The 9881-nt window shown below is 37.3% G+C and overlaps 1 pseudogene across 2 annotated transcripts; it reads left to right on the top strand.

Moving 5' to 3' along the window:
- The first annotated feature begins 3811 nt into the window (after positions 1-3811).
- Positions 3812-6372, top strand: LOC143636390 (protein LIGHT-DEPENDENT SHORT HYPOCOTYLS 10 pseudogene; annotated as a pseudogene). 2 transcript variants are annotated; one of them, XR_013154235.1, is made up of 2 exons: positions 3812-4640; positions 6253-6372. The product of XR_013154235.1 is annotated as a protein LIGHT-DEPENDENT SHORT HYPOCOTYLS 10 pseudogene, transcript variant X2 (transcript). The 2 variants fall into 2 exon arrangements; XR_013154234.1 differs by having other exon boundaries at positions 6239-6366.
- The last annotated feature ends 3509 nt before the right edge of the window (positions 6373-9881 follow it).

Here is a 9881-nt window from a genome sequence, read left to right as displayed (position 1 = left end):
TTCTTCTCTGATTATATATCCAATCTCAAGAAATCACACTTGAGTATTGCGGGCGATTCAACTTAATTACCTGTTGAGAGAACACACCAAATAAGCTGACTTAAAATCTCCTTCTACAGTTCAACTATAAATCACCATTACTAAATCCAACTCTTAAGATATTAGGTTATTAATTTCATTAAACTAGTAAGAACCAACAAACAAATTCCACAAATATCAAACTAACAGTCAAAGTTAAAACATATCCTTGTTTTGGTAATTTTCGATGTTATCTCATAAAACTGTTGACGGGGATAATTGAATAAGAAAAATTAATAAGGATTATAAATGATTATTTATAAGATCATATACAAAACCAAAAAAATAAATAATAGAAAACAAGAAGAGAATAAAAAGATAATCCGGGGACAAGATCTTAGTTGCTTAAAGTTTGCGAATTATTCGATGTTTAAATGTTTAATCTCCTTTTTCTACTGTTAACTTTGTCTTATAATTAGATTCCACTTTAAGCATATAAAATGTGTAATTAATACTTTTAAACATGGTTTTTTTAAACGGCAACTCACAGTAAATTACCTATTTTTTTTACAACCAGTTGAACCCATAACATTTAAAAGCCATAACCTTATTTAACAATATTACAAAATAAATGATTTTCATCAAATCAACATATAATAAATCCATTGATTATTCCTTGGTGAAGCTATGGAAAGCTATAAATTCGTTGGCTAAGTACTGTCGAAGACTTAGCGTTGATAAATTAGTCTTCACCGATGGACCATCAATGACTTTCACCGGCGAATTACTAACAGGAACTTCACCAATAGACCAACAATAATAAGAGTGGTATAACACTAACGACAAACAATGATCATCAACATATGCATGTCGATGAAAATTTCATTGGTAAGAGAAAATTTTCTAGCGGTGCTTCATACTTGATTTCAACATATTGGAATTTCACGAAGTGTACAATCCTTTTAGAACTATGTATAGAAGTGACGAAAGCTATTCCAAAACATTAACTCATGACTTCAATATATATGGTTATAATGCTTACATGACTAACATAAAAACAAAACTTTTGAGATCTTTAGACACAAAATAAACTTTGAAAGTGGATAAAAGACATTCAATCTGATCAAGGTGGTGAACTCTTGTCTATGACTTCGATGGAAATCTAAAGAGTCATGAAATAATATCATAATGCTCGTTTGTTTGCGATCCTCCTTTTGGAGCAATACCGAAACCACCACATATATGTAGCCAATAAAGCCCTAGCTAACCAAGAAAGTGGAGGAAACACCATATTGGATATCAAACCTATCATGTTTGAAGATACTTAGATTGTGAGACCTATGCATGACATGAAATCTCCAACAAACTTCAACCAACATCCAAAAAATTAGTTTTCGTGTGATATTCTATGGAAAGTAAATAAGGTTGCTCGTCATGTTAATTTTTTTATCAAAGGAGTCTCTTTCAAAGAAGTTCGAGAAACATAAACAATTCCACTTCAAGTTGCAAGTGGAAATCAAGAAGAAGATGATGAACATGAACAAGTTATTCAGGTAGCCATTATAACACCAAAGGCCCATAGATCTAATAGAACTCATCTAGAGCCGAATAGATACAAAATTATCATGCCAGATCAAGGAGGAATTAAGTTTACTTGGTGAATCAATGTGAGCCTATTACTAAGTGGTTGCTACTAATAATTATGAATCTCACAATTGACTTGAAGCCATGATCAACGCTAAGATGCAATCCATAATCAAGTTTGTTTATATATGTTTAATTTTGCAGTAGTTAAGTGCACATGTGTAGGTTATATACATCAACCTAAACATTCTTTTAACGAAAAATGTTACATCTATCCCTACTTGATTCCTCCTAAACTACAAACAAATTTCCATTTTGTTTGAGACTAAACCCAATACCTATCATCTAATAGGTTTGTACCTTTACCTTTACCATATAGGCTAGTCATAAGACCGTCTCCTAGAACCGTTTTTTAGGCCGAAGACGAAAAAAAAGTTGGACCTTATTTGAGTTGAGGAATTGAGTTTAAACATTAAGAATACATTTTTAAATTATATATACATATACATATACATATATTATTAAAAAAATCAGGTCTATTGGAGTGTCGGGCCGGGGTCCGTCGACCACCAGGCGCAGCGCCTCATATATAATCGGCCATGGCTAGTCCCACAATATATATATATATATATGGATGGATTAGATTTTTTTTAATACTCATATCCAAACCATACCCGTGCCAGTACTCATACCGATTTAATATATTCGGTACATGTATCAACACAAATACTCAAGATTTTAGTATTCGGTACAAACGGATACAGGTATCGACGCAGATATTTCGTACCCATTTCAAATATGTAGAGGTTTGTTGGGAAATATCCATATTTAATATCTTATAAAATGAGTCCAGCCGACATTTAAAATCATAAAACAATAAGACTTTATCGAGCTTTCTGTTTTGGTTGTGGTATTAGTCATGCCAACACCATACTGGTACCCGTACCGATTCAACTAATTTGTTATTTATACTGGTACTATTACCAAAATCGTTGTAGATTTTAAAAAACAAAATAAAGCGGTATAAAAGCGGGTAACGTACCGAAATACCACTGATACCTATATCCGTATCGTACAAATAAATTTTGTACGGTACTCGGTACTTGTTTATATTGATTTTCAGTATTGGTAAAATAGGAATGAGCACGACAGTTATTGTACTTGTTAAAAATGATGGTTTGGTGCCATAGATCTCTTATTGATCCATGTGATGCCCTCTCAATTTTTTTTTAATTTTCCTGTTAAAAGTTTTGTGTCTACTAATTTATGTTTACGATTTTTTGCTGATACCATCGGTACTAAACCGACTTTGCATCAGTTCGCAACACATTGGAACATGGTTGTGCCACATCCACGTTTTTAGCTTTGTTTTTCTGATATTGTGTTGATGCTGACTAAATTCACGTAGATTTGCAGTGCGTTGGAACGTGGTTGTGCCACATCAACGTTTTTTAATATCTTTTTATGTTATTTTTTGGAATTACTAATTTATGTTTACGATTTTGTACGTGTTGATATCGTAGACACGAACCGATGTTTCGGTTTGTCGTTGCAACGAGCAGGTTTTGATTGTTTTTTTAAAATTTGTTGACTTGATGTATTTGGGTGTTGACAAATTTATTCTTTGGTTTAATTTTGGTGCCGCAATCCGATACCAACTGAATTTGTGTCGGTTAATCACATAAGCATATGTGTTTATTTATAAATGTTAATTTTTTATATTTGGGCATTGATTTTTTTTGGCACTGTAAACTGATACCAACCGATTTTGGGTCAACTCGCAACCTTAACGCGTATGTTCTTCCAACCAACCACAAGTTGTATTAAAAATTTTATATTATCATAAGGTATGCGAGTTCAATACTATTATATGTGCTTGTTTATTTTTGATTTGCTGTTGTTAACGTTACGAAGCTAACAGATACCGACCATTCAAACTAGGGTGCCAACATAGCTTGTTACCCACTTACTACATCTTTATTGTAATTGGACCATTTTGTTCAATATATGAGTTTTTGATGTGTGTGTATATAACTTTATTTTATAAATAATTATTTAAAATTAAAAAGACGAACGTTTTTTATTTTCACAATTAATAGGAAAGTAATTATAGGTCATATACATAATAAATAAAAAAAGTACTCCAAGAAAATTATTCTATTAGAGGCTATTAGTGCCAATTCAAGATGAGAATAATGCAATTTGATGAAGAAAAAAAAGCCTAATTGCCTTTAAAGCACTTTCAAATGGACCCATCTCTTGTCTTCTCAATACCTCCTCCTCCTCCTCCATGATTTGATTTTCAATTTTTCCATTTTAATTTCTCATCTCTCTTCAATTATATATCATTCTTACACAACTCCTATTCCTGTTCTCTCTAAGCCAATTATCAGTTTTTCTTATAAAAATACTCATCAAGCTAGTTTCATGTCTAGTAATCAGCTAAGAGAAATAGGTGAAGGATCATCAAGGGGCCGCGGTGACGGTTGCGGTGGCGGTGCACTTTTACCTTCTGGTTCACAGCAACCACCGCCAGCACCACCGCAGCTTAGCCGATACGAGTCACAGAAGCGGCGTGATTGGAACACTTTCGGACAGTACTTGAAGAACCAAAGACCACCAGTGGCTTTGTCTCACTGTAACTACAGTCATGTACTAGATTTCCTTCGGTACCTTGACCAATTTGGAAAGACTAAGGTTCACTTACAAGGTTGTGTTTTCTACGGTCATCCGGATCCGGCTGGCCCGTGTACTTGCCCACTTAGGCAAGCATGGGGCAGCCTTGACGCCCTCATCGGGCGCCTGTGTGCTGCTTATGAAGAAAATGGTGGATTGCCTGAAATGAACCCGTTTGCTAATGGCGCAGTTCGGGTTTATCTGCGCGAAGTTCGTGATTCGCAGGCGAAAGCAAGAGGGATCCCTTACAAGAAGAAAAAGAAGAAGAGAAACCCTCCTGTTCAAAAGGCAAATGATCAAGCAGAAACATCAAGTTTTAGAATTCAACAACCATGATCTATGGCTCTTCTTCAATATTACTGGTAGTCTTTTAATTATTTATATGAAATAATTGTTTTTTGACCATATGATTATATTTAAAATTGTTTTCCTAAAGGCTAACACATCATATTTGCACATAAAACAAATGAATGATTTAATTACAATCTAGAAAGCATTTTTTTTGGGGGAAAAAGCAAACCCTAGCAGACTACTCATAGTTCTGGAAACCCTTGCTTGCATGGAGAACACATCTCAGTTGTTCTCTCTCTATTTGCATAACTGGTTCCCTCTATCAAAATAATAATATAAATAAAAAGTATTTTATGTTAAATGTATGAGTATTGTAATTAAATTTAAAATAATAATTAGTTGATCTCATTAATTAAGTAACTACTATTTAGAAAATATTGCTATAGTCTTGTCTCTTTTGGGATTCTGCACTATCTGGAGTGGAAATAAAGATTTGATCAAAGTAATTACCTCAATTTATAGTTGCAACAGTTTATCTTATATAATTACTAGTCAATTAGCATAATTACCCGAGAGTGATTAGTGTGTGTAATGCATAAACACATTTACTATAGACAAACTAAATGATTGAAACATTATTATATATTATATTATTTATTTCATCTCCTACTGAATATAAACTAGTGGTTGCAACATATGATTAATCTACATGAATGTATCAATAAGATAAATTATGAAGCTGTTAAGTGATCGCAATATATAAGATCCAAACTTGCGTCTAAGTTTTGATCTGCAACCAAATCAACAGTAGCTTATTGCATTCCATTTGTTTTTTTTTTCTTATCAATGCTATTTCACCAATGAAGGTGTTCAAGTTCTATGTTTAACGAACTGACTGGCCGGATTTTGAATAGATGCATGATTGATGATATGGTTTTTGACGCACTTATTGTTTCCTTCTTGTATTAGCATATCATGATCAATTCCAATTTACTTACTCTTAATTACCTCACTTCTTGACTACACACACAGAAGACCTTTTAATGATCTTTCTCTTTCTCTATATATAATCTAACCAACAATACGAACAAATTTTAATATTGTTCTTCGGATTCTTTACTTAAAATTGATTACATATTGAACGTGCATCAACACATTGTTAATCTTTATTTGATTGCCACTCTTAGGTATGGTTAGCTTCCCTCATTTTATGTTATTTACATGTTCACGTTTTATTATATAAATGAATAACTTAATTAACTAAAAAATATATTCGTATAGGTATGCTCAGTTTCACTAAGTTTACTTTGTTTCTTTCTGTCTACTTTACTAATATTTAGATCATTAGTAATAGACACAAAAAACAGGAAATTATAAACTTATGTACAATTTATGTAATTAGTTATATTCTTTGTACAATTCTTGTATTTTTACTTTGCTATACTCAGTAGTCTCCATCAACTTTGGTGTGAGATACCATAATCTACAATTAGTATTATATTTCAAGAGCCTCAAAATCCATATGGACGGCAGACATTTCGTTTCAGGAAGGATCACTCGGGTATTGGGAGTAGTTTCAAACACCGTTAAAGAAATATATTATATAATAAGATCTACCTGTAAGCTATTAATCGTTTATCTGTTATAATAATGATATATTTAATTATAGCAACTTAATTTCAGGTGGACATGGACATACAAGATTTGAAGCTAGCTCCTGAAATATGTCACCGATCGAATTCCATTAATGGGTGGATATAACTGCACGAAGTCCATTGATGCCAATGCCTGATTTTCTAAAGTTTAAAGGTCTGGTTTCGTTCTGGTGATACATAATTAATAAGAGGATGATTTATTATTAATATATATAATAGATATTTGAAGATGATTAATCAATATATATCTGCCATCTATATTGTCTAAATTAGATGTTTATCATATATATGTCTAAATTACCCGTTTGTGTTTTTTTATTGGTTCAATGGATAGTTAAAATTTATGTTAATGAAGAAGCGTGGATCGACTTACTTGAATTCGATCTACGTTCCTCGGGTGTGAGTGTGCTATATCACCGATGGTTTTCCGGAATATGAGTTCTTCCACCTACAAAACGAAAAGCACCGTGAACTTACCCCTCAGAAAGGGACAGAAGGGTCCTCTTTGGGGTAACCCTCCGGTGTGAGAATAAGATATTGTAGGAGAAGATGATCAGAATGTGAAAATGAGTAAAGGATTTAGCATATATTTTCTTGCTTACCTCCCACTGTGGAGGTGGTGTGGTATTTATAGTATTATGGTTTCCAATGATTGGGCTCAGACCCAATTAGGGCCTTTTTGGCTTCCTCCTATTGCTTCGCGCCACGTGTACTTAGGACACCTGGTGCTTTTTTATTGATTATTCTCTGACCAAGGTATTTCACCTGACCCATGTGCCATCACGTGGTAGCACATGGGCTTTGCTGAGTTGTCCACCCTTCATTGGCAGCTGTCAACATCAGCATATTCTTTATTCCTTAAAAGATACCTTCTGGAAGGTTGTCTGATGAGCACAATCATGGTTGTCCTTATCCTGATTTGGATAAGGACGTGGTTGATTGTGTGCATGTGTGATATGCGCCTATCCTGGGGATGCGCGAGGTCTTCTCTTTATTCTCACGCGCAGATGTTTCATGCGCAGATGTGATATGCGTGAGCATGTGATATGCGCAAGCATATGTAATATGCGTGAGCATATGTGATATGCGCCACGCGCAGATATGATATGCGTGAGCATATGTGATGCGTGAGCATATGTGATGCGTGAGCATATGTGATATGCGCCACGCGCATAGGTTTTGGCTTTGTGTCTTCATGACATCCTGATTTCAAGCCTCTTGTCTATATCTTGTGGGTTGACCCGCCCCGCTCGATGTTAAGGCGGGTGCATACCCCTTCAAGCCCCCCAGTCTAATGTGTGTCTTGTCTCGCGCGAGCGAGGTAAGATAGATATTAGACTTAATAGTTTGCTCTTTTAATAGGGTTTGTCTTTTCTTTTTCATTTCTCATATGTGCGTTGCGCGAAATTCTATCCCTTTGGTTAAAACGAATTATCAATACACGTGGTTGGTTGGTGCTGACATGCATCAGAGGTGGAGGCGTTGTGTGTCAGACCTTTCGTGTGCTCGAGGTGCTACAGTTGCCTTTCACGTCTCCTCATACAGTGTTAGGAACACGTGTCGCGCTTATGTTGGCCTACGCTTGCGAGTGGGGGCGCGTGAGCGTAGATCTGATTATTACTTTTTTTTTTCTCTCCCTCCCCTGGACCTATAAAACCAAACCTTTTGAATGGTTTTTTCTTCATCTCCATTGTCATTTTCAAAGTTCTTGCCTCTTCAGTTTACAATCCGACTAAGAGCCTTCGTCTTTGTCCCTGAATTACGTCCTTACAGTGACCATATTGTTCGATTTTTCAATTGTATGTCTGATAACCCAGACACCACAATTTCCCCTAGTAAACGCCGTGTAAAATCAGTTGTTATGTCTACTTTGAAGAAGACCGGCAAGGGTAAACGGGTTGCCGAGGCCTCGTCGGAGGAGGGAGGGAAGAATAAGGCAGTGAAGAGATGGGACGAGATTCTCTGCAAGTTGAAACAAGCTGACTTTGATAGTCTCCTTGCTTCTCAGGGTTTTCTCCCTGAGTATGGTTGTCTGCTTCCGGCAGCCGGGCTGACGGCGGCAGATCCTCCTGCCGGCTACATCTCTCTATATTCTCATTTTTTTACTCACTGTAACCTTCGTCTTCCGATGACAAGGTTTATAGGTGCGCTCCTTCAGTTTTATGGGATTCACATATCCCAAGTCCATCCCTGTGGATTAGTGCGCATGACTCATTTTGAGTTCGTGTGCAAAGCTCAGCGCGAGGAGCCCACCCCTCGGCGCTTTCAATATTTTTATAAGCCAAAGATCCAAGATTCTTGGTTCTCATTCACACCGCGCAGTCAGAAGGTTAAGTGCTGCACTGTTTCTTTCAAAAGCCTTCATGACTGGGCTGAAAAATTCTTTTTCATCAAGGCTGGTGTTATCCCAATTCGCATGACTATGCGCGCGATCACTTCTGCGCCCGCGGATGATAATGTCCTTAGGAACCCAACGGGCGCGTGGGTTAAGAAGTTATCTGCTGAACCATCCCCCGCCAAGAAAATTTGCGAGGAAGCGTTGGTGGGGGTTGGCATGAGCAAGAGGTGGATTGACAGCGGGACTGAGCCTGTCATCCAAGTTGATGGCTCAGGTGGGTTGTTTGTTCATTGCGTTAATTTTGCGAGAGTATAATTCGTTTTGCTGATATCATTTGTCTTGTTTTATGCAGAAAGCAAGGAATACATCCACGCCGCCTATGACGAGCATATGGAGGGTGGCTCTGTCGCGCTGAGCGCTGGGGAAGTTGCTTTCCCTGATCGCTTCGATGATATGTTCATCCCTGTCGATTTAGAATTTTGTTTTGACAGCGATGCGCCTGGTGAGCCTTTGTATTTGTGCTTAGGCCCTTAGAATACCTGCGTTTTGTTTTACCATTTCTGTTGCGCGTATTGTAGATGCGCTCGAGAATTATGAGTTGGAGCTTGTGGAAGAGGAAGTGGAGGAGGAAGAAGCTGAAGCGCCGCAACTCAAGCGCAAGGCTAAAGGCAAGACTGGCGCAGGGGCCAGTAAAAAACAGAAAAAAGATGATGCCTCTGTTGCCCAGCATCCTCCTCCTACTCAAGCGAAGGGACTTGAGAAAACCAAGGGTTTTACATCCAAGTTTTCCTCGTCTTCCTTGCCTCGAGGTGTGGGCAATCCTCCAGTCCACACGAGGTATGGTGCTGCCACCTCATCTTTTCGCGCGGCGGACAAGGGAAGCGGCGCTGCGCCTGCTGTTCCGTCTTCTCCAACAGGTAATACTTTGTTTATATTTTGTGATTTTATGAGCGTGATTCCGATAGAGTTATTAATGAAGCTTTGTTCACTCAAATGTTTGTAGAGCCGGCAACATTGGTGGCTCAACCTCAGGCGCAGCAAGGTGCCGAGGCTATGCCAAAGGTTGTTTTGAAGTCCCCTGTTTTACCCTCGAAAAGGGGGAAAATGGACTTCATGGCGATGCTTAATTCGCGGACTGCGGTGCGCCAAGGCATTTATTGCGCTTTTATCGTCTGATTTTTCTTTAGTTCAAGTCATGAATCATTTCTCCTTGTTGGTTTTTTAACAGGAATTATAGCTGGCACACAAGCTGCTGGTGGCACTGCTGGCGCTGGCGCCGTTAGTTCTGCTCCTGCTCCAACAAGTACTGAATCTCCTCT

This window comes from Bidens hawaiensis, unplaced genomic scaffold (assembly GCF_021521415.1).
Source record: "Bidens hawaiensis isolate Kalapana, Puna unplaced genomic scaffold, B.hawaiensis_p1.1 tig00007902_1, whole genome shotgun sequence".
NCBI classification, from domain to species: Eukaryota; Viridiplantae; Streptophyta; class Magnoliopsida; order Asterales; family Asteraceae; genus Bidens; species Bidens hawaiensis.
The sequence above is the reverse complement of the archived record's forward strand: the minus strand, read 5'-3'. Positions and strand labels throughout refer to the sequence as shown.